At 42.2% G+C, this 26,393-nt stretch overlaps 1 non-coding gene across 1 annotated transcript; it reads right to left on the bottom strand.

The window, feature by feature from the left end:
• Positions 1 to 19,922: 19,922 nt before the first annotated feature.
• Positions 19,923 to 20,041, bottom strand: LOC145400578 (5S ribosomal RNA). The gene has a single exon (XR_013897462.1). It is a non-coding gene; the product is annotated as a 5S ribosomal RNA (ribosomal RNA).
• Between the last annotated feature and the right edge of the window lie 6,352 nt (positions 20,042 to 26,393).

Genomic DNA, 26,393 nt, shown 5'->3' with positions numbered 1-26,393 from the left:
AACAATCCATCTTCTTATGTCCTGGCTTCTCACAGAACCAGCAACCTCCCCTGATCTTCTGGTCTCTCTTCTGTTTGTAGCAGTCCACTTTCCTATGTCCTGGCTTCTCACAGTACCAGCAATTTCCCTTAAATTTTCCACTTCAAGTACCTGCCCCTTTCCTGCTTTGAATCCCACACCACAACCTGCCTGAAAAGTGGACGTACTGGACCTGATGTAGGACTCAAATTCTAGAGCCCTGGCTAGTGCTTCTTGCATCCTTCTGGGTTGTGCCTGCTTCACTTGCACTTTCATCTCTGCACTATCAAAGCATCAATGAACTGGTCCCTCAGAAGAATAGCCAACAGGTTAGGTGTTGCTCCAGGGTATGCCTTGTATTCCATACCCTGCAGGTCATGAACAAGCTACTGTAGGAATTCCCCTCGAGCCCGTACACGGCTCAGGAATCTTGCTCTGTAAATCTCAGTCTGGTACATGGTTCCATGTCTGTGCTCCAGTACTTCTACTAGGGACTGATAGCTGTTCCTCCTCTCTACTGGCATCTGGCTCAGAATTTCATTGCGGCATCTTTGAGGCTGGTAGCAAGTTGCACTGTCCTCTGGCTATCATCCCAACCATTCTGATCAGCATGTAATTCAGACTGTGCATGATAAGCTTCCAAAGTTACACAACCATCAAATTCCTGGGGCTTCATTTTAATTGGACCCCCATTAGAGTCATGTACTTTACTGGTCTGGGTCCTAAAAACTGGGGCAACATTATTAAGTCCAGGACTGAAATCTCCTACATACTGATTATTCAGTCCTGTAATGATACATGTAGGTGCTTAGGATCTATCAAGATTCATCATACTCTGTCCATTCTTTTCATATGCTCCCTGTACTCATACATTAACCAGAGGCACAGCAGTGCAATACTTCTTTACAGCCTCAATTCTCTCACTAATTATCTTCACATGGTCGACTACATACTTCAACTGGTCATCTACATACTGTCTGCACTCCATCACTCTTCCCTCACTAATCATCAACTGGTCATCTACTTTCTGTCTGCAGTCCATAACATTATTGCTTACCTCTTACTTCTGCTGCCATAGCTCAGCGTATACTTTCTTCTTCAACTGTTCCTGTTCTACCTTCATTTTCCCCCATGAAAGTATCTAGCTGTCCTTGCATCTTCAGCTGTAATTCCCTCTGTTGCTGTAATGCCTCTTGAAGCTGTTCATGTTATTCTTTCTGTTTTTCACTTTGTGCCTGTAATTGTTCTTTGATTTTGTTCTTGATCTCTTTCTGTTCTTCACCTTTTGCCTCTAGCTGTTCACTCTGTGCTTGCAATTGTTCTTTGAGTTCTTTCTGTCCTTCATTCTGTACCTGTAATTGTTCTTTGAGTTCTTTCTATCATTCATGCTGTGCTTGTAATAGCTTCATGATTGCTGCCAGACACGCCTCCTCCTGCCTACCTTGGCCTTTTGCCTGTACACCTTCTGCCTCCAAGTCGAAGGTTTGCATCACTACAGCACTTTTCTAATGATCCTCACACCTGACACCACTGTTACATCCCCATCAAACACTTCCACAGGCTCCAGCACTAGTAGTTCAATATAGGGAGGATATTGCTCTGTGACTTGTTCTTCCTAGAGACAGCCTTTCAGTGTACAACAACAGAGATCAGCACCGATGTTGACTGTAAACAAGTTTCTGATGTTCGTTGCCTTTATTTACTATGTAATTACACTGTATGTTCGCCAGTGTTAGCACCGAAGTGGTAACATGTAGAGGTGTATGGTATGCAAGAGGACTGCTGGGCCTTGATAGCAGGCTGTGAAGCCTATGCCCAGACACATAAAAAAAAAAAAGCTACACTTCACAGATATCACAAGTACCAGAGCTACATTAACTTCTCAACGCCACAAGCCAGACTAAACTCAGACTCCTCTGTTCTCTCCTCCATCCTTATATCATCTTGCATTATACTCGAATCTTCTTGTTTACTCTAGCTACAACATTTGTCAAGTCAGAGACATCCAAAATATGCCTGAGTTTTCTCACATTCCATAACACTTTAAATGCTTTAAAATACAAAATAAAATTACATAATTTAACAATCACATAAATAAGACATTATAGAGAAAAAGAGCAGGAAAATTAATGTACAACTTTACAAATTAACTCCGCTCACAATAGTAGGCTAACTAGCAACTCAGACACGTAACTGAAAAATACAAGAAATACTGAGAACCTTCCAGGACTTCTTATATAGCAAATCCCGCTTCTCAACAGTACGTTCAACCTCACTGATATAAGCACATAGGCATTGCACTGGCTTTCGTCGTCAGCAGATGTCATCAGTTGCTGTCAGTGGGGTAGGCACGATGGTTAGGAAGGCAGGCTGGCAGGTATGGCAGGCTGGTAGGCTGGCTGTTATCAGGTACTTGGAATGATTGGCATGTTATGTTTCTGTCATCTTGCCTCGTCAACACTCGTGGCAGAGAAAGAGTGGTGGTAGTGGTAATGATGATACTGGTGGTGGTGGTGGTAGTGGTGGACAGTAGTGTATGTTTGCTGAGTTGCCAGTCCCCGCTCAAAACACTTGGTCAGCGCCTCCTCACCCTCTGGTTTGCTTGTTTTCCTCACTGGCTCATCTTACTCCTCAATGTATTCATCTGTGGTAAAATTGTATCTCGCAGAATATGTAGTATCATGTTTGATTGTAGAGTTTTAATTGTATAGTTGTTTGTAGTTGATTGTAGTCTCTCATTGAACTGAAGGCTGCAGCTAATTGTTGATCATTAATAAAATCGTGAGGCATAAATTTATTGTAGTTGTGGTCAGTGGCGATTTTAGGAGGAGGCCTGGGGTGGACACGGCCACCCCTGAAATCTCATTGGCCACCCCAGTTGTGATAGGACATTGGTCAAGTTCATTAACACAATAAGGTATGATTAACACTGGTCATTTAACACCACTTTCTGCTTCCTGTTTGTTAGTCAGTTCCTAATCCATACTGTTGCTTGTTCCCAAATACAGTGGTCATCACTCAATAAGCTGCCCCATAGACTTCCAAATTTGATTGTTCTTGGGCTTGGCACTTTTGCCAATGATTTGCAAACTTACTGTTATGGTGTGCATGTGAGAGTTCCATAGAGTGAGATCCCACATGTCACATGATAGTTCGACGATTTCATCACAGGTGCAATTTCTAGTTTAAAAGTTTACATAACATTATTTTATTGTACACACTTTGTTTGGAGTTAACCTTTACACGCCGGGAGTTTTCCGATGTTGCACACTCCTCCCAATGGGGGATTTTCATGATTTTAGAAAAAATACCCTTACTTCAAACCCTAATATCTGTCAAACTATAACAGCTAGAGAAAAAATTAAAGATACATAAGACTCACCAACTCTTCCTCTTTCAAGTGTCCAGGTGGTCCCGTCGATGACTGAGGATAAGTTAAATTTCAAAGGGTGGCGGGAAGACGCTTGCGGCTATATGCGTCAACCTGCTTTGCTCCGCGCCCAAAATCGTGATGGCTATACACGTCAACTGGCACAGGTTTATTTGGTTTATTTCGTTACAGTTTTCATAATTTAATTTAAGTTTGTCAGCATGGCACATTTAGTTAATGTTGTATTCTAAAATGAAAAAAACAACAGCTTGGCTTTGAATGCAAACATTACAATGGATTCTAACATGAGTTTTGACATTGTTTTATGATTCGTCTGTCCATAGGTTGAAGCAGTTGTGATGCACTGAACATCTGTATTTACATAATTTGATCATCTGCCATTCATTATGGCTTACTATGCCATGGCCACCCCACGCTAGCTCTGTGTCCAATCTTGGTCACCCTTAGTCAAAATGTCCTGGATACGCCATTGGTTATGGTTCGTTCGTTCGCTGGTTCAGTGGTTTGCAGCCACCAGTGTCAAAGACCACAGATGTCAGGATTATGTAGCATTGATCTTTTTATTATCGAAAGAGAAGGTTTATTATCTTGTCTGACCAATCAGAGAGACCCAGAAGGAGAGAGAGAAAAATGTTGACGATGTCGGGGAAAGTCAGGGTAGGCTGTTGCTCTCCCGTTATCCTCTTAGTATTGTAAGTGAGGTGAGGTGATCAATAGGCAGACTGGAGTAGATGGAGCTTTATTGTGAGACAATTGCTTGACTGAAAAAGTTAAAGAGCTTGATGTGACCAGTTGTATTGTCAGGGGCAATCTGTGCTAGCTGCCACCTTCCCACTGTCTCTCTAGCTCCTACTCCCTTCTTCCCTGACTCCCTCTTGTTCTCTGAGGTCCTACATGTGATTTTGGGGTATAAATCTACTGCCGAGGCTTCCGGCTCTGTGATGTGTGTGCGTGTATGCGTGCATCCGGCTTGGTGAAGTGTGTGTCGGGCACGTTTCCATCACCTGATCAGAGACCTCATCATGTGTTTGGGATACTTGAGTGTCTGGCTACGGGGAAGTGTATCCAACCTCTTCCTGGAGAACTCAGACATAACTCCTTATTACATACTGTTGCATGTTAACAACTGTTATGTAATTGTGAAAGCCTATAACTATTTTAAAGTCTCTATAGGCACACCCATGTACAGAATTATCCAAATAGGTTTAATCAAACCCACAAGTTGAGTAGTGATACTCTTATTTGAATATAATAATACTGTCTAATTTTAGCGGGAATGAACGATTGTGTTCTTGCTGTGAAGAAATTAATGTTCAGTACAGATGAGAAGAGGAACTTAAAGTCGCTCATCATCCCCGGAATTATGGACAACATAAAACATTTTCAAACTTGAAAGCACCTCCCTCCCATCTACATTACTCCTCTTCTGTGCTACAGTATTCTGTCGAAACTCGAATCAGCTGCAAAGGAAAGTTGCCATTGGTTAGCTCGTTCAGCTCACAACTGTAAGAAACAGTAGTCGATTCTCGGGTCGGCTAAATTGGTGAATTCAGTCCCCCCCCCCCTTTCCCAGTTCAGATAGAAGTATAGTTTAGAATCTGGATGTAAACAGACTACTGGGAATCGTGTTGTAAGGGAAGATAAAAAAAAAATCACATCAAATGATCGTCTGTAGTTAAGAGGTTAGTGGAAACTAGGATTCTAACTCCCTAGCAGGACAGTTTCTTTGTGTGTGTGTGTGTGTGTGTGTGTGTGTGTGTGTTGAACAAACTAATCTCGTGGAAGCAAACAAATTTTAAGAAACGTTATCGTAGTGAAAATATTTGAGTTATACCTTTAAAGACCACACCTGAAAAAAACAGCTGATAATGTAGCTTAATGAAGGTGATAAACATCAAAAAGACTGTGACACACTGTGTAAATGGTCAAGAAAACAGGAAATAATGCAGAAAGATGGAAAATACTCAGTATGTGTAAGTCTATCAGAGACAGTAAAAATCAAATAATTTATAGAGAAATATCATAAATCAAAATGTGAGAGAGATATGAGAGTAAACATTGTCGGACCAGCTCAAAAGGCAGCCAAGGCCGTATAGGGGGATGGATGGCAGTGGAATGGTAGAGAAAGGGGGGAGGGGGGTTAGTGTGGAATGGTAGAGAAAGGGGGGAGGGGGGTGAGAGGGGGCCAAAAGGCGAATTTGAGTCCTTGAAACTTGATGCCAACATTCAGGTCACGCAAGGCAGGCTGGCTGGCCCTCATCTGCTGCTCTCACATTCCTCACCCCAGCCCACCACCACCACCGCTAGTTACCCATGTTATACCCGTATCTGTATATGTCAACATCTCTCTCTCTCTCTCTCTCTCTCTCTCTCTCTCTCTCTCTCTCTCTATATATATATATATATATATATATATATATATATATATATATATATATATATATATACCGGTATATCCCTTTACTTCCCTTCATCCCTGCCTATTCCCTCCACCGCTGCCTCCTCTCCCCAGCCCTGCATCTTCCCTCCACCCTTGCCTCTTCTCTCCACTTCTTCCTCTTCCTCCCACCCCAATCCCTTCCCCTCACCTTTGCCACATCCTCTCACCCCTGCTTCTTCCCCTCATCCATGCTTTTTAACCCACGCTTGCCCCTTCCCCTCACTCCTGCCTCTTCTCCCACTCCTTCCTCCCCCACTCCTGCCATTTCCACCACTGCCCCTTCCCACCCCTATTCCTTCCGCCACCCCTGCTTCTGCCCCCAACCCTGCCCTTTCCCCTCACCCCTGTCTCTTCCCCCACCCTTGCCTTTTCCTCTTACCTCTGCTCCTTCTCTCACCCCTACCCCTCCCTTCACCTTGAATGAGTATAACGTCGGGTAACCAAAATGATACCTACAGGTAGCTTCAGAAACAAACCATACGAGGAGCGTTTACTGTAGAAGCCCTGATTCTCTTCATCTTAACTAAACGCAGATTACTAGATTTAAATCAAGTATTTATAATATTCATAGGGCATGATAACATGGCAGTTGATAAATACTTCACAATTGATCACTCGCATCATACTAGAGGCAATGAGCACAATATAATTGGCAAACGATTCCAATCACATGAAGCTAAGCACTTCATCTTTAACAGAGTTGTAACTATGTGGAACGAATTGCCCTCCAGTGTAGTAAATTGTGATACAGTACTAACCTTTAAAGGTTACTTGGATAAGTAACTGTCGTCTAACCCCCAGATTAATTTTTTACTCCAGAATAAAACACTCGTGTACATATAAACTTTTTTTTCCTCAGAGCCCGGATCAATTTATTAAATGCAAATATACCGGTAGTATAAGCACAGACTAGGATTATGCACAGATAGTCCTGAGTTAACGGTCACAGCTCTTACTTTCGACCTGTGATGGGCTGTGGATCACTGAGGGTCCCAGTTAGTGAAGTGACCACCATCACGATTTTCTTTAATATGTCACGGGTTACTGCTTCAGGAGGAAACTTGTGTACTTATCGAAGGGAAAGTTCCTTGTCTCAGTGGAGTGAACGGAGCTGGGGCCTGATTGACTGCTGCCTACCTTAAAAGTGCCAAGCAAGGCTGCCGCACCACCCCTGAACATCCACACTGTGCACTGTGCAATTTTCACGCTGTTTCTACAGACGCCTCGTTAACTCAACGTACCCATACACGTCGTGCCTTAGTTTTTTTTTATTATTTGATTATTAATTTTACTTTACTACTTTCTTTTTCTGTTAGCTTATAGATAAAGTATTACAGAATGTAACTTTTCCTTTCAGTCTTTCCTATAAAATTTCCATGTCAGTTCTTCCATGCTGCATGGTAATTTTTCCCAATTTTTCTTGCCAGTTTTAACTGGAGGGTTTGGAGGCTGAGGGAGCCTTCTTGCTTTACTATCCATATACTTCATCATGTAGAATTAGATCTTGTCATAGTCTACTCTCTAACAAGCAGCCTCGAAAAGACCATATGGTCTGTTGCTGTTTGCCTTCCATTGTACTCCTTTGTACCTGTGCCTCTTCCCCTCATCCCAGCGTCTTTCCCTCACCCCTCCCTCTTCCCGTCACCCCTGCATCTTTCCCACACCCCTGCTTCTTCCTCTTATCCCTGTCTCCTTGTTCCTTCCTCTTACCCCTGTTTCTTCCCTTTACCCCTGCCTCTTCCCTCACACTTGCCTCTTCCCCTCACACCCGCCTCTTCCCCTCATACCTACCTCTTTAAGTGTGCCAAAATCTTGTCAGGTGCTCCTCCATATACAATTCATCCATTCTGCATGATCTCTTTTCATTTTCCACCTTCATCAACTTCCATACCTTGTTTTTCTTAACATTTTGGTGGCGAATTACTATCCATTCTCTCTCTGTAGTGCAAGGTATAAGTGCCCCTATGTGGAGTGAGAAGACAATTTGTTTCCTATAATACCATGTACTACTTTGGGTGGTAACCCTGTTACCAAATTTATGTCTGAAGGTCTAGTAGGTAAGGCGTTCGAACCGGACAGCAGTCGTAAATGTATCAAATCTGTGGGGTGATTAGGGTTTATTGCTTACATAGTGCCATTCAGAGGCAAGTGAGGCTGAGCATTAAAATGTTTCAGAGCTCGTCAGCCTGTGTTTTAAAATGAAAAGCACGGAGGGAGTCCAAGCAATTGTTTGCATAAGTGTCTCTCTCTCTCTCTCTCTCTCTCTCTCTCTCTCTCTCTCTCTCTCTCTCTCTCTCTCTCTCTCTCTCTCTCTCTCTCTCTCTCTCTTCTCACCTGGTTCGTCAAATCCTCCACGACCTTGGCTGGATACTCCTGTAAAATAGAAACAGTAGATAATGAATATCTACCGCTCTTCCCTTCACCCCTGCCTATTCCCTTCGCCCATGCCTCTTCCCCCAACCTTAACTCGTCCTCTCATCCTTGACTTTTCCCGCAGCTCATCCTCCTCCGCTCCCCTACCTCTTCTCTTTACCCTTGTCCCTTCCTCTTGTCCCTGTCTCTTCCCTTCATTCCTGCCGCTTTGCTCCTTCCTCTTCCCTCCTTCCTCTTCCACTTACCCCTGCCCCTTCCCCTCACCTCTGGCTCTTCCTCTCATCCCCGTCTTTTTCCCCTCTTCCCTGCCTCTTTTGTCTTAACTCCCTCGTTCCCTTCTGCTCTCCTCTCCTCTCCCTACTTCTTTTCTGCTTCCCTCATTTATAACCTGCCCTCTCCTTCCCTACTTCTCTCTCCTGCTGTCTGTCCCTACATGCCCTGCCTTTCCCCTCATTCAATATTCTGACTTCCCTTCCATCTCTTTAGTTATCATCCCTTCCCCCTCTTTTGTGTCCCGTCCACCCCTTTCCTCCTGTTCCCTATCTCTGTTTATTTTTCCCCTCCTTGCATCTCCTCCCATTCTTCTTACTATTATCCGTCTCTCAATATAACCCTTCTCCATTTCTTATCTCTGCCTCTCTCTTTCCTTTCACTCCTACTCTTCCCGTCTTACCTCTCTGTACTTTCCCTCATTTTCAACGTCAACTCCCAACTACTACTTCTCCCAACATTTACTTCTTCCTTTCTACGTACTCCTACACTTTCCCCTCCCTCCCAAATTCATCTCCCTACTTCTCTCTCAATCATACCTTTCCTTTTCCCCTTCCTCTCTCCTCTCTTCGTGTACTTCTTCACCTTGCTTCTACCTTTCCCCTCACCCCGACTATTCCAAATTTCCCTCCATTCTTCCTCTCCCTTTCCATCTTTCCTCCCTTCCCCTCCATTTCTTTTCCCTTTCCACTTTGTATAATTTCTCCAACATTTACCTTTCCTCCCTTCACTCCCTACTACTCTCTTTCTCCTCCCTTTACCTCATCCCCTCCCTCACTTCTCCCCCTCTTCCATCCCTCGTTTCACTTACCCCTTCCCACTTCTCCCTCCCATCACTTCTTGCCTCTAATTCCCATTCTTTTTCCTTGCTCACGGCCTACTGTTCTTCCTTACCACTACCTCTACCTCTTCCATCTCTTTCTGCTCCAACACCTCTCCTCTCCTCTTCCCCTTTCACCTCCCTCTTTCCCCCTTCTGACCATGCAGTACTCCGGAAGAATAATGGAGGTGGCAGGGGCTATGTGTGAGGTTAATGTATTCCCGCTTATGAATTTCCTCTCTGTCTGTCTGTCTGTCTGTCTGTCTCTCTCTCTCTCTCTCTCTCTCTCTCTCCCCCTCTCTCTCTCTCTCTCTCTCTCTCTCTCTCTCTCTCTCTTACAGTCTACTCCCCCCATTTCCTTTTTTTTTACATTTAATACCTCTCTTTCATCCCGTTCTTCTCTTAGCTTTCCATCTCACTTCTCTCACACCCTCTCCTCTCCCTTTCTTTCCCCTCTCACCCTTGCACTCTAACTCCCTTTCTCTTTAACGCAACGAGTATATCCTCTCATATTCTCCGCCTCCCATTTAATTAATATTAAGACTCTTTATTACTGTGCAACGCTGTGTATTTAGGCATTGTGTGTAAGCATCAGCCATAACACCTTTAATTCTGATCTCTCGACGTCACAGATGGAGAGGGCGATTAAGAACAAGATTGGAAGGACGAAAAGGTAAAGAGTACATGAGGGAAACTGCATTCGTTTATGCAAACAAGAAGAAATCGAAGGCCGAGAGCTTGGAAAACTTGAGTATTCCATAAAAAATAACTAATGAAAAAAAAAAAAAAAACTCATTTGGAGATGCTTGGATCCGTTGTACTAAGCTAGATATAATAGCCAGTGGGAAAGTTTGGGTGGAGAATTCAGCTTTAGAGCTGACTTGTTCTGCGCATGATCCCGGATTACTCTTGCATGAAGGATTTGGAAAGAAATCATAATAGTATGTAACTAGACAGGAGCACAGTGCCTGTGATAGTAAGGAAAGAATGGAAAACATGAATTAAGAAATTGCCAAAATAGTAGCGATACAGTAGACAGATTTGCAAAACTGCAGCGAAGACAGAGTGACTGATGGGAGTCAGTGAGAGGAGGGGAATTGATGAAACGCTTTTGGTTCCACCTTGGGTAGAGGTACTTTATGCAGTGAACCACCTAACACGTTACTGCTCTATTTCATAACAAAAAAAAAAAATAAAGAAAAGACTTTGCAAGATCGCACACACACACACACACACACACACACACACACACACACACACACACACACACACACACACACAGCTACAGCCGAAGCAAAACCAAAGTTAAAGATAAAATACAGTCCATTACGGATGAGGGGATCATCTATATACAAGAGAAAGATATTTGTGAAGCACTAAATAAACACATCCAATCAATTTTTACAAAAGAAATAAATTTTGAGAGAGATGATATGGAACATGCATGCCAGGGTTGCCAGGCGTGCACGAAAAGCTCACAATTGAACAACTTTCGGAAAATATGTGCTAAAATATGAAGGGTTGCGCCTTGCGCCTTTCTGGGCGACTTCAATGTGATTGGGCGCCTATTCGGCGATTTCATAATTATGAAGGATATGATGTTTAGAAGATGGGTTAGAAGACAGCATTTGATGTTGGCTCACTAATCTTTGGACTACGACGCATTGTGAGGTCTCAGGCCCTTGGGTCATGACCCCTGAGTCAGGGGCCACTGAGGTCAGAATTTTAGGTGCAGGTGTTCATTTCTGACATCATTGTGTGTGTGTGTGTGTGTGTGTGTGTGTGTGTGTGCGCGCGCTAGCCTCTTGTTTTAATCCTCAAGTCCTCAAGGCTCAAGACTACGACATTCTAGTGAGTGCAAATTTAGTATTTTTAGTCTGTCGTTCTATGAGAAGTTCGGAACATCATGTATCATTTTTATCATTCTTCTCTGTACATTTTCTAACAAGTTTATATCCATTCTATAGTACGGACATCAAAACTGCAATGCATAGTCTAAATACCGTAAGGGCTTACTAGGTCTAAATGCAGCCTAAATGTTGCCAGTACAGTGCTAATGTCCATCACTGATGTGCAGTACAATTAGCACCAGAGTCATAATGACCACCCTGTACCTTCCCCCGCATCTATCTTTTTGTCTGAAGCCCTCACACCCATTACCAAGCCTACTCAACCCAACCTTGATCCCATAACAACTAACGACGCAAAGTTCTCGCCCCTTACCGCATCTCCCTTCCACTCCATAGTATACCTTCTTTATTATCCTTCTCTCTCTCTCTCTCTCTCTCTCTCTCTCTCTCTCTCTCTCTCACACGACTGTACTTGGCTTGTGACGGTTTGTGCGCTTTTTCGGCACGTTTTCGGGAAGGATTGGGCGGCAACAGCACCCACCGACCTGGCAACATTGATGCATGCCCACATTTATTACCAGATATACAAATATCAGAAAAAGAAGTACAGGAAGAGTTACGTAAAGTAGACAAAGGAAAAGCAAATGGTCCTGACGGAATTTCAGGTTGGGTGCTACATGAATGTGCAGATGAGTTAAGCAGACCATTGTATTTAAATTTCAAGGAATCCTTAGGTCAAGGCAAACTACCTGATATTTGGAAAAAAGCAAACACTGATCCCCTATTCAAGAGAGCGAATAGAAAAAATCCACTCAACTAACGACCAGTATCACTGACATCACTGACACGTGTTGTAAGATACTAGAAAAGCTGATAAGGAAAGTTTTGGTAAAACATCTAGAAGAACACAGTATGATAACAGAGAGGCAGTTCGGTTTTAGAAATGGAAAATCATCTATCTATCTATCTATTGCCAGACGCCTCAATCCCGTTTGGGGTGGCCACAAGCAAATCGCCTCCAAGTCGCCCTGTCCCCCGCCATTTCACTGCCCTGCTCTCAATTCACACCCCCTCTCTCATATACCTCTCCACCCCATCCCTCCATCTCATCCTTGGCCTTCCCCTCCCTCTTCCCCCCTCCACCTCACTTACATACACTCTTTTCGTCAGTCTTTCACCCTCCATCCTCTCCACATGGCCAAACCACCTCAGTGTGTTCCTCATAACGCTTCCTATATCATCCACATCCACACCACAACGCTCCTTTATATCCTCATTCGTCAGCCTGTTTCTCCATGTGACTCCACAGGCTCCTCTTAAATAACTCATTTCCACTGCTCTCACTCTTGACTTGTGTCCTTCCAACAACGTCCAAGCTTCACTTCCATACGTTAGAGTTGGTATCACAATACTGTCATGTAGTAACTTTTTCACTTCCATGCTCACTTCCCTGTTTCTTATCACTGCTTTCAAAGAACCAGCAATCATGTGTTACTAATTTATTAAGCTACTATGATAGAGTTACGGAAACATTACAGAAAAGAGAAGGATGGGTGGACAGTGTCTATTTAGATTTTAAGAAAACATTTGACAGAGTACAGCACCAAAGACTTTTATGGAAACTGCATCATCAAGGAGATATCCAAGGCATTCTATACTGTTGGATGCAGGATTTTCTTAGAAAAAGGGAAATGAGAACAATATTAAGAGGAAATTCTCATCATGGAGGGATATGACCAGCGGAGCGCCACAGGGCTCGGTGCTGGCACCAATTATGTTTTTAGTATATCAAAATGACACAGACAGTGACACTGTAAATGGGCGCTATCTAAATATGTTTGCGGATGATGCAAAAATGAAAAGGAAGATTACTAACACAGATTTTTGCAGAGCTGCAAGAGGAATTAAACAAGCTTCATGAATGGAACAAAAAAATGGCAAATGGAATTCAATGTGGACAAGTGTCATGTAATTAAATTTGGTAAAAATGAGAAAAGACCAGATTGGGATTATAAGTTAGGAAGGTCAATCCTACACATATCAGCAAGAGAGAAGGACCTAGGAGTAATTATCAATAACAGACTATCTCCAGACGACCATATCACTGAGTAGGTATGTAACATGTATACATTGCTTGCTAATACGAGAATAGCATTCACATACATAAATGAAGACATAATGAGAAAGATAATATCATTCGTCGGACCAACCCTGGAATATGCATCAGTAGCATGGAGTCCTCATCTCAAAAAACACGTAGGTAAGATTGAAAAAGTACAAAGGGCAGCTTAAGAGATCTAAGCTAAGAAGAAAGATTAGAAAAATTGAATCTACAGTACCAACACTACAGGACAGAAGGAAAAGAGGAGACATGATTATGCTATATAAATGCATCTCAGGGGAAGAGAAAATAGACATAAATGAATATATAACCTATGGGGAAGCATCAGCAAAAGGACACTGCAAAAAACTACATAAAAAGAGAGGCGAGAAAGACGTAAGGAAACTCAGTTTCCCAAATAGGGCAATTGACCAGTGAAATGCACTACCGAATGAAGTAGTGTGTGCCAAAACTATTCACAAATTTAAGGACATGTATGATAAAAATGGTTTAATGCACGGGACAGTACGAGTTTGACTCATTCCTGTAAAGACACAATTAGGTAAGAACACACACTCACACACACACACACACACACACACACACACACACACACACACACACACACACACACACACACACAGATAGAATTTTGACCTTCCTAGCTAACACTGATTTTTAATGATTATTTTCAAACTCGATTCTCTTCATCCGCTCAATCCTTCCACCAAGTTTGTTTTTAATCAGTTCACAGCTGGTTTACTTGACGTTGCTAAAGACCTCGACTCTTGGCTTTTTCTTTCCTTTAAAAAAAAGTCACTTCTTTGGATGAACCTAAAGCCTTCGGAAAAAAAAAAAAAATGGGAAAGATCGGATCAAACTGTTAAAATTATACTGTTCACACCCACGAAAGACGGACATACTGTCTATACACCCAGCGAAACGATACACCCGCCGAGCTTATAATGGCCTAGGGTGTAATATACGTTTCGTACTCTGCAGTTAGAAATAATAAAAAACTCAGAAGTCAGGTGTAGACAAGCCTCATCCTGCGATTTTTTCTTTTGAGATGGCACTGTGAGATCAGAGTGGAAAAGTGGAGAGTGAAATCATTAGCGTATGAGTGGACTAGATGTACACCTCAGAAAGACATTGCTGGACTGAAGAAAGAGAGAAGAAAAAATGGCAGAACCCTGAAAAATACCTTTTGTACATTTAAAAGATCAAGAACTGCGGTCGATTACAAGCACAGCACAACTTTTTTTTTTTTCATCCCGTGGGCCAGTTGTCAGTCTATAAGTGGACAGAAGGAGAGTATGACAGAGACCAACATAAAGGGACAAGGTCGGAGAGTAAATGAGCAAGGATGTAAGATTGGTGGATGGAAGGACAAAGAGAGGTGGACCAAAAACATTAAACGAACTAGAAACCGTCAGAGAGTGCATACCTTCGCCAATGCCATTAAGAAGGATCCCCATCCGGATCCGTGGATATAGGATTCGCATCCGGATACTCCTCAAAATTTCATCAATTCTTTCTTGGTCCATGGCCCACCTTTCCACAAAATTTCATTGAAATTCATTGAGAAGATTTGGAGATATTGTGTGGGATACTCCCGATCCGGATCCTTCCCCAAATTTAGTCATTTCATCCTTGGCCCATTGCCCACCCTTCCACAAAATTTCATCAAAATCCTTTCATAACCTTTTGAGTAATCCCGGGTCCGGATCTGTGGATATAGGATCCAAATCCGAATCCGGATCAGCCCCCAAATTCAATCAATTCTGTCTTGGTCCATGGCGCACCTTTCCACGAAATTTCATTGAAATACATGGTGATCTTTGGAGATATTGTGCGGAATACTCCGGATCCGGATCCGGATCCGGCCCAAAATTTAATCATTGTTCGTTGGCTCATGGCCCACCCTTCCACGAAATTTCATCAAGATCCGTTCATAACTTTTTGATTAATGCTGCTAACAGACAGACAGACAGACAGAGAAACAAACCAACGCGGGGTAAAACATATACCTCCTGGCGAAGGTAAATTATCTGGAATTGCATGAAGAACGTCCACCATTCTCCCATTTGATGTAGTGCTGCCTTCGGGTGACTACGCTCAATGACAAGGAAAATATTTTCTTGTAAATCAGGGAATCATTTACCACGTTAACTGGTAACCATATAACAAAATGAACCCTGGCAACTTAGTTAAGCGCTCCAACCGGACTGAACCTATAAGATTTTATATCCGAGGATTGGTTGTCGGCTATTGACGTTCAGTAGAGAGTGAGGCTGGCCACTGTAGCCTAAAATGTCGGGATTAAGTAGTCTATCCCCAAGCCCCTACGCTTCTGATGGAGTAAAAAAGGAATGGGTGATGGTCGGATGAATATATGAGGAACGGATAATGTGTCGCGGAGCAGATGTTATTAGTAAGTAGAACAGAAACTCCTGGAGGGCCATTTGTTGTAATTACCCTTTGCAGGATGAGCTGCTAGCAGTAGCCTACGCAGACACAGATAGGCAGACAGGTAGATAAACACACAGAAGGACTGATAGATGGTTAGCAAGATAAAGAAAAAAAAGACAATAAAATGATAAAAGTAACAGACAGATAGAACCGGCTAGATGGAAAAAGGCGGTGGCTCAATGAGGGAAGGCGGTGGCTCAATCGATAGGGAGGTGGTCTGCAGTTCTACCGGACCCAAGTTCAAATCCCGGCTGGGGCAGGGAATAGTTTAAGGATTTGAATTTCATAAAAGTCAGACTTTACTGATCTACCAGAAGATCCGCCGACATGTTAAAATACCCCCGCTAATACAGATACACCAGTCCATAGGAGGACCACTGGGCCTTGAACGCAGGCTGTGAACCTTATGCCCAGTGTCGGACACATAGAAGAAAAATAAAAAATAAAAAGATACCTGTAGAAGGAGGAGCATATTGAAAGATAGCTACTGTAGAAATAAATGAAAACAAATTGATTATCTGACATGCACAGAGATACGTAGTCAGACGGATACGGATACATGGACATGCAGAGAGTATGACACACATAAACAGACAGACAGATAGTTCACAAGCAGAAAAACAGATATATTTACAGACAGACCACTGAAACCCCTACTACCTTAGCTCAATTTTAACTTCTTTTCGATATCTGCGTATCTCCTCCCACCACCTTTTTTTCTCTTCCTCCCTCCCTTTCCTCCTTCTCCTCCACCTTTTTCTCCTTTCAATCTCTTCCTGTCTTCCGACCAACTCCTTTGCCTACCTGTTTTTCCCATTTCCCTTTTTTTCCCCTTCCCTTTTCACAATTCCCTTCCCTCTGTTACATACTCCTTCCCCTCGTTTCACTCTTTTCTATACATCATTCTTCCCCTTCCCATCCCTTCGTTTTCCCCTCTCCCTCGCGTTTTTTCCCTGCTTAACGATCATCATCTCCCTCCCCCTCTTACCTCTCTTCTTTCTTCTTATGCTTCTCCAGATCTCAGTTCTCCATGCCCCCCCACCTCCTCATTCCCTTCTTTCTTCCTTCCCATTCCATCTGCTCCCATTCTCTCCTCCTCCGCCACCCTTTTTCTCTCTTTCTAACTTTCCAGTTCCTCATCTCCATATCTCCTCCCCCCCCCCCAATCCTCCTGTATCTCCTCTCTGTCTCTTATCCTTTTTCTCCTCCCCCAGCGTATTTTCACCCTTCCTCTCTCCCCTTTCAGATTTGTACTTCTACTTTTCCTTTTCCCTCCACACTTTTCTTCACCCTTCTCCCCCTCCTCTCCTCCTCCTCTCCATCTTCCGCTAGACGATACACAAATTCGCCTTGTCAAAGCTACTCCTCATGGGTGTCACCAAAAAAAATGTAAAAGTCCTACTTGCTGGACACGTGGCTCCTGCTGCAGGGGAAGATCCAGGCACGTATTTTTCTAAGCTATTAACCCAGCGCACTATATCTCTCTCACCTGTTACGCGCTCCCACCTAAAAAGAATCTTTTAGTGTTAGTAGGGATAGAATGCTAAAATTTTCCATACCATGTGAGGGGTAATGGTAAAAGTATTAACAATTAAGTTCCATTTACTCGATCTTATTTGAACAGAATCATCCAGCATTACTGTAGTTTGAAAAGAGCACTAGATTTATAAAAACAAAGAAAAATTAATGCAGACAATAGTGCCACTAAGGCTTCTGTTACTCACCTGCTAAACAGAATCGTCTGGTATTAGCAGGAACAGAATATTAGAGTTGTCCCGGCCAGGAATACCAAGGGCCGCATTCTTATTCACTTGGGAAACTTCGTAGCACATTCTTATCAGCTTTTGTCTTGCATAGTACAATTTAAACCTCATGTGGTCGAAAACACTCTAGTATTTTATTTAGGTTATCACCAGGCGATTTTGTTCAGCTGAGAATGAATGTAGGAGCCTGAGCGTAATAATGCTGTCTCTGTTAATCTATTCAAGGTCACATGAACCTGAATCATTCATGTCAGTTAACGCCAGACGATTTGATGCAACTGAAAGCGAGTATAAGACCCTGAGAGGGTTTAATATTATGCCCAATAACCCTCTCATATCGGGATAACTCTACTTTGTTTCCAGCTGACGCCAGACGTCAGATTCAGCTGAGAGTAGGTCACAGGAGCCAAAGATTGATAAAAAAAATCCTAATGCCAGACACGTGGCAGGGGTAAGAGGGTGAGAACAAGAACGAGGTGGAAATAAAGTATTTACTATAAAAAAAAATAAAAATCTGTCCTTACCTTTTGAGAAGTATGAAAATATTCTCATGGAAATTTTTTCCAATTTCTGGAAAGTGTTTCGAGGAGCACCCTGAGATGGTTTGGCCACGTGGAGTCAATGGAGTGTGAGAGATTGACTTGGAGAGAATATGCGAGTAAAGTTGAGGGGCAGACGGAGAGAGGGAGAACGAGGATAAGGCTGTCGTCGTCGTTGTCGTTGTTTGACCCCGGTGTCTGATCAAGCTTGCCCGTAGACCGCAAGTAAGCAACTACCCGTATGGCATCGTCCCACAGGCTCCCTACACTGTTAACGCTGTGCCTGCGTCCAAGTGTGATATGTGGTGTGCAGTGCTCCGGTATGTGTATTATGTTGTCAGTTTGTTTTATAAGCGGGTTATGCATCATCTGTGATTCAAACCCACCCTAGTCCGAGCTGGTACGTGTGGAGAGCTGGGTGATGTCCTAATAAAGGCTGGGTAGGTATACAAAGGAGTACAAAGGAGTACAGAGGAAAACAAATAGCAATAGACCTGTTGGTCCTTTCGTGGCTGTTTGCCGTAGGAAAGGTTGTAACTAACAAAACTATTCTACCAATTAAGGACAAGGATAGAAAAGCAGGAAGGGTCTCCCACCCACCAAACCCTCTAGCTGAAGCCGGCAGGAAATAGTGAGATGGATCACCATGCAGCATAAAAAAAAAAAAACTGTCATGGAAATTTCATAGAACAGAGGGAAAGGAAATTTTGCTCCAAACTATCTACATGAATAGGAAGTCAACAGTATTTATCAATGTTGTTCTGCAGGTTACATTATTTGGGGTCTTAGAAAAGAAAAAAAAGTTTACATATACAGAAGTGTTGTATTCAGGAATAAACATATTAAGTTGGGGGTTAGATAAGAGATACTTATCCAAGCAACCTTTAAGGGCTAATACTGTATCACAGTTTACTACAATGAAGGGTAATTTGTTCCATATATTTACAACTCTATTAATAAAGAAATGTTAAGCTTCATGCGACTGGAATCGTTTGTCAATTATTTTATGTCCATTGCCTCTAGTAAAATTCGAGTGATAAACTGTGAGGTATTTATCGACAGCCATGTTATCGTGCCCTTTGAGTATTTGAAAAACTTTTATCAAATCATATATTAATCTGCATGTAGCTAGGGTTAAGAGATTCAGGGCTTTTAAACGCTCCCATTATGGCTTGTTTCTCAGTCTAGGTATCATTTTGATCACCCTTCGTTCTACTGTTTCAAATTTCTCTGTATCTGTTTTGTAATAAGGCGACCAATACTGAGCAAACTAGAGAATTATATAAGGTGAGCATGATATTATGTGACTTATATTCCAACGCCCTACCAATGAATCTGATTTATTTGTTGCCTTTCCTATCAGCCTCCATACATTGTTTTCTTGGTGTAAGATCATTTATTAAAATAATTCATAAGTCATTTTCATGACCGACATTATCTAGTTGAGTATTGCTCATTGTGTAACTGGCTTTTCCATTTTAATGTGTAATGTTTAGCAATTTACTAAGAATAAAGTCCACCTGCCAGGATTGGGCCCAATTAAACAGGCGTTCGAGGTCACGCTGTATTGCCCGCCTCTGTAAAGCTGTGTCTGTTCTGTTACCAATTTTAGTATCATCAGCAAATTTGGTTATTTTGCAAATTAAACCCATATCTACATAATTTTTGTATATTAACCCTTTGAGACTCCGATGACGAGTTTTAGAATCATTTCAAATCCAGCCTCAGAGATTCTGGTGACTCGTTTATGCTTCATTTTAAGATTTTTTTTTTTCATTCATTGCCAGACGCCATGTATCCCAGACGGGGTGGCCAATGGCTTAGAGTTAATTGTTTTACAGGGAGGGGCACTAATCCTCCACCAACCCCACTTGACACGTAGGGATGCCAACAGCATCTGGTGTTCCCCGGCGGTCACCCATCCAAGTACTAACCAGACCCAACGTTGCTTAACTTCGCTGATCGGACGGGAAGCGGTGTACTTAACGTGGTATGGCCGTTAAATACTTTTGTAAAATAATCACCATAAATTCCTTGTACACATCATAACAAAGACTCGGACATGATGTCGCGGAATGCTTGCTCTGTGTTAGGCGGCCAGTAGTTTTGTAGTTTTGCATGGTTTAAAGCAGCTTTATATATCTTTTTTTCTTGCTGAATATTTTCTATAGCAGGGTATAAATTTTTGGGTATTGCCTAACTTCAACTAGTCATTTTGAACTTTAAATTTCTTGGTTTTCATTTCTTGAAAACACTACGACAAAGTACAACAATTCACCTTCAAAATAACACCACAACCAGCATCCTATAATAAAAAGGGTACTGACTCTGACCAAAGGAAAAGATCGCGAAGCGGATATGCTACGGAGACTCATAAAAAAATTTTGCATCATTTTCCTTTTGTTTTTTTGCCCAATAAAATGCAGAAATAACCATAATCTACATATAATTGTAACGGTGATTTATTGAAGTTTTGCATGCACATTTAATTTCTGAAGTAGTCTTTTAGGGTGAACTTTAACCCGCCGACTCCCGTTGACGTATACTGTATAAATTATACGTCCACACGTTTTGTCACTGTGACTCCCGTTGATGTATATAAATCCACAGCAATTGCAAGGTCCCTAATTTGCACAGTTTTCAAATTTCGCACGTGATTTTTGCTACGTATACACGGTACACCTTCCTCTACAAGATGTCAGGCAGGGACAATGCCTTAACCCGCATGACCTTCCCCCCCCTGCACGCCATTGTCTCGGCAATTCACCTATTACCACTGACCTGGCCAGTAAAGACATGTCGTGCCATGATACGAAATTCAGGGCCAGAGTGATTCCTCAATCGATGACAATGTGGAGGACAAAGTTTATCTAGCATTAGAGGAAGAAACAGTCAGAAATGATGATCAGGTAATGTCACCAAAAAAGTCAGGTATGTTGATGTGTTAGTGAGTGAAACAATGCTTATATTGCCTATGTTACTGTGTGAAAACCAATATACTCTCATACTACATATAAATTCGTACCAAATAAATAAATAAATAAATACCGTTTATGAGTAGTGTGGAATAGTTACCCTCCCATAGAATTCGTTTTCTTTGGAGCCAGCCTGATAGAAAACCCAGCAAGGTAAGGAGTACTGCTACCTGTATCCAGTATTTTAAACCTCAGTTGAGCGATTTCTCCATGAATTTTCGATGTTTCTCACCAAAAGCGGAGGTTTGAGCCAAAAAAAAAAAAAAATCCAAAATTGGTCAGGATTGGAGGGGGTCAATGGTGGAAAATCGGTCGGGACGGGGGGGGGGGGTTTACAAATGCTATTTGAAAATTGAGATGTACAGTGTCAACAGATCTAGTCTCATCATATATACTGATCACAGAAGAATGATGAACATAGAGAATGAAGGTAATGCGAGAATAAGTGGCTGGGGAATGGCTGGGAGACAGAGAGGCGAGAATAGAGGAAGAAATCATAGGATGGAAGTTGTGGAAGCAATAAAGAAACTCAAAATGAGGAAAGCCCCTGAAATTAATAGAGTGTGTGGTGAAATGCTAAAGCATGGGGGAGTGATAGTAGTAGAATGGATGTGGAAGATGTGAAGATTGGCCTGGGAGGATGGCAGAGTCCTGGAGGATTGGACGTCAGGTATAATTATTCCCCTCTACAAAGGAAAGGGGGAAAAAGAAGTGTGAGGTAATCACAGGGGCAATTGTCTTCTTAGTGTAATAGGAAAAGTTTAGGGCAGGATACTTATTGACAGAGTTAGGGAAATAACAGAGAAATTAGTTGGAGAAGAACAGGGAGGTTTAAGGAAGGGAAGAGGTTGTGTAGATCAGATATTCATTCTCAGATCTTTTGTGAAAAAGTTTCTAGAGAAGGGAAAGAAGTTGTATGCGGCCTTCATGGATTTGGAGAAAGCATATGACAGGGTGGATACACAAGGATTGTGAGAAGTATTATGATTATATGGAGTAGATGGGAAGTTGTTGAATGATGTGAAGAGTATGGATGAGGGGGCTAAGGCTTCAGTGCATGTGGATAGTGAACTGAGTGAATTTTTCGATTTGAAGGATGGATTGAAATAGGGATATGTCATGTCTCCATGGTTGTTCAGTCTGTATATGGATGGGGTTATAAAAGAGATACTAAGTATGGCAGTGGATGCTGGTGCTGCCCTAATGAGAGCGGGCAGTGTTTGGAAACTTCCTGTACTGTTGTTTGCAGAAGATCGTGAGTTGTTAAGTGAAGACGAAGGGGAGCTGCTAGGCTTAGTGGATGAGTTTGGGAAAGTGTGTAGGAAACGGTATCTAAAGGACAATGTAGAGAAGAAGAAAGTTATGGCCTTCGAGAGAAATGAAGTCAGTGAATGTACGGTGGGGTTTGATGAAGAGAAAATGGAAAATGTGAGTGCGTTTAATTACTTGGGCAGTGTGATGAGTAAGGATGGAAGTTTAGAAGGTGAAGTGCTTGAAAGGGTACAACAAGGAGGAAAGGTTGCTGGTTCCTTGAAAGCATTGATAAGAAACAGGGAAATGAATATGGAAGTGAAAAAGTTACATGTCAGTATTGTGATACCAACCCTAACGTATGGAAGTGAAGCTTTGACCTTGTTGGAGGGACACAAGCTGAGAGTGAGAGCAGTGGAAATGAGTTATCTGAGAGGAGCATGTGGAGCCACGTGGAGAGACAGACTGGCAAATGAGAAAGTGAAGGAGGGTTGTGGTGTGGATGTGGATGGGATAGGAAGCTTTAGGAGAAATACGCTGAGGTGGTTTGGCCATATAGAGAAGATGGAGAGTGAAAGGCTGACGAGGAGAATGTATGTGAGTGAGTTAGACGGGGGAGAGGGAGGGGGAGGCCAAGAATGAGATGGAGGGATGGAGTGGAGAGGTTTATGAGGGAGGGAGATGTGAGCTAAGAGCAGGGCAGTGAAATGGTGGGGGACAGGGCGACATAGAGGCGATTTGTTTCGGGCCACCCAGTATGGGATTAAGGCGTCTGGCAATAAGAAGACTGATAGAAGAAATCCAAGAGATTCGTAAAGCAAGAGTGATTATTTTGAGAACCGTGTTGTGAATCTCTGATGAGACTATTTAGTTCTAAGTGCTTAAAAAACTTAACTCTGCGGATAATTTCCAATGACTTGCAAGACACAGATGTTTAACTTATTGGTCGACAATTTTCTGGTTGCGATTAGTTGCCTTTTTCTAATTTCAGAGTTACATTGCTAGTTTCCATTCATGAGGCACTTAACTGTTTCTTAGTGATTTATTGAAGAACTAATCTAATAGCTTTAATATTTCATCCACCGCTTCTTTAGGAATGCGCAGAGATATTTTATCTGGCCCTAGTGTTTTGTTCACTTTAAGTTTACCAATGACAAGTTGTACATCATTCTCGCTAACAGTAATATCAATAATTTTGTTATCCTCATCTAGGGTAACAGGAAAAAATGAGTTTCTATTTCCAACTATAAATACCGAGTCAAAGAACATGTTGAGAATTTTAGCCATTTCTGTTTCATCTCCGGTATACTCTCTATTATCTGTGACTAGTGGGCTAGTTGTTGGTGATATTACCTTCGTATTTCTGGTATGGCTGAAAAATTCCTTTGGGTTGGTTTTACTGATACACGGGATGTGAGTTTCAAAGTTTTTTTTTTTTTTTTTACTTTGCCTTATTATTATTATTATTATTATTATTATTATTATTTATTATTATTATTATTATTATTATTATTATTATTATTTTCATTACTACTACTACTACTACTACTACTATTATTATTATTATTATTACTATTATTTCAAAAACAGAGATGCACATAAATATACTGTACATGGTATAGAGGAAACGGGGATCGTGTTGAAAGAAGCCTGAAGCTTGATTGATTATGTGCTCGTAGATAGGACGATGATGGGAATGGTTGCTGACACAAGGGCCGTGAGAGGACGATGTGGAGGTCTGTCAGATCATGTGATTGTGGTATGCAAGATTAACCTGAGAGGCGTGAGATGGGTCAGGAGAGAGAGGAGCACTCAGGGAGAAAGACTGAAAGTTGAGAAGCTGAGAATCAAAGAAATGGCAGATGATTTCAAGACCAAAGTAGAGGAGGAGTTAGAATTACTGAATTGGAATGAAATGAATCTGGACAGACTGTGGAATGCATTTAGGAATTGCGTAGTTAGGATGCTAAGGCGGTGTGTGGTGTGGCAAGAGTAACAACATAGAAGAAAGGTACAGCATGGTGGGATGAGGAGGTAAAGAAAGAGGTGGAGGAAAAGAGGAAGTAGTGCCTAAAGTGGTTACAGAACAGGGGTTCAGTCGAAATAAGAACTGAACATGTTGAGACCAAGAAGCACGTAAAGAGACTAGTGAGGAGAAAAAAGCAGGAGGTAAATGAGGATCTAGGAAGAAAAATGAATGCGAACTACTCTGAAAATAGAAAGTTATTCTGGAAAGAGGTGCAGAAATGTAGAAGTGAAAGTGGAAAGAAATGTGATGGTGTGACGGATGCAGGTGGTAGATTATTAACCCATGGAGATGAAGTAAGGACCAGATGGAAAGAATATTTTGAAAGCCTGATGAATGGGAATAGAGAGAGCAGAGCAGCTGTAAACATGATTGGTTTGGGGGGGTGCAGTGAAGGAATGCATTACCAGGAGACATGACACTCGCACAGCTTAACCCGTCGCGTCCCGAGGTTTTCCGCACCTCCAACATCCCCCAGTCCCGAGGTATTTTCAAAAAAATTTTTTTTGGCTAAAACCTTCGCTTTTGGTGAGAAACATCGAAAATTCATAGAGAAATCGCTCACCTGAGGTTTAAAATACTCAATTCAGGTAGGAGTTCCTCCTTATCTGACTGGGTTTTCTAACATGCTGGCACCAGAGAAAACGAGTTCTATGGGAGGGTAACTATTTTATCCACTCATAAACGGTATTTATTTATTCACTTGGTACGAATGTATATGTAGTATGAGAGTATATTGGTTTTCAAGCAGTAATAAAGGCATTATAAGCATTGTTTCACTCACTAAGTAATCACCATACCTGACCTTTTTTTGCCACATTACCTGATCATTATTTCTAGCTGTTTCTTCTTCTAATGCTATGTAAACATTGTCCTCCACATTGTCATCGATTGGGGAATCACTCTGGCCCTGAATATCTTTACTAGCCAGGTCACTGGTAACAGGTGAATTGCCGAGACAATGGCGTGAGGGGGGGAGGGGGGAGGTTATGCAGTGTAAGGCATTGTCCCTGCTTGGCATCTTGTAGAGGAATAGAGGAAGGTGTCCCGTGTATACATACGAAAAATCACGCGCGGAAATTGAAAATTTTGCAAATTAGGGACCTTGCAATTGCACAACGTACCGGTACGTCGCTGGGACTGGCAAATGCAAATCGTTGCAACGTACCCATACATCGACGGGACGGGGCGGGTTAAGAGTGTTGTGAAGCAGCTGAAAAATGAGAAAGTAGCTGGGGTTCATGAGATGTATGCAGAGATGCTTAAGTGTAGTGGAGAGAATGGAATGAAGTGCTTGTTGGAGATATGTAAGAAGGCATGGCTGAGTGAAACTGTGCCTGCAGAGTGGAAAAAGGCTGTGATTGTACCCCTGTACAAAAAATAGGTGAGCTAAGTGAGGGCAAGAATTATCGTTTCATAAGCTTACTGAGTGTAGTAGGGAAGGTATAAGGAAGAATTTTTATAGAGAAAGTAAGAGAGATATCAGAAGTCCTAGTGAGTGATGAACAGGGTAGCTTTAGGAGTGGCAGAGGATGTGTGGACCAAATATTTGCAGTGAGACAGATAGTAGAGAAGGCTTGTGAGAAGGACCATAAGGTGTTTATGGCATTCATGGATCTGGAAAATAGAGAAGGACTGTGGAAAGTTTTGCGCATGTCTGGTGTAGAAGATAAGCTACTAGGTGCCGTCAAGAGTTTTTATGATGGTAGTGAAGCATGTGTAAGGGTTAATGGGCTACTAAGTGAACGGTTCACGATCAGTGTGGGCGTGCGACAAGGTTGTATGATGTCCCCATAGTTGTTCAGTATATATATATATATGGATGGGGTGATGAGAGAAGTAAAAACGCGAGTAATGGAGAGAGGGATGGCATTGGTAACGAATGGTGATGGATGGAATATCTCAAATTTGTTGTATGCTGATGATGCAATAATGCTTGCAAGTATCGGACAAGAACTTGGTTAGCTAGTGCAGAGTTTTGCTGATGTCTGTAAGCGTCATGCCTTGAGAGTAAATGTAGAAAAGATTAAAGTGATGGTTATTGAGGGAGAAGGTGAATCCCAGTGCAATGTAACAATGAATGGAGAGAGACTGGAATTGGTGA

The sequence above is a fragment of the Coenobita brevimanus genome, chromosome 52 (assembly GCF_032717465.1).
Source record: "Coenobita brevimanus isolate Jiangsu-jjx chromosome 52, ASM3271746v2, whole genome shotgun sequence".
In the NCBI taxonomy this organism is placed as follows: domain Eukaryota; kingdom Metazoa; phylum Arthropoda; class Malacostraca; order Decapoda; family Coenobitidae; genus Coenobita; species Coenobita brevimanus.
The sequence above is the reverse complement of the archived record's forward strand: the minus strand, read 5'-3'. Positions and strand labels throughout refer to the sequence as shown.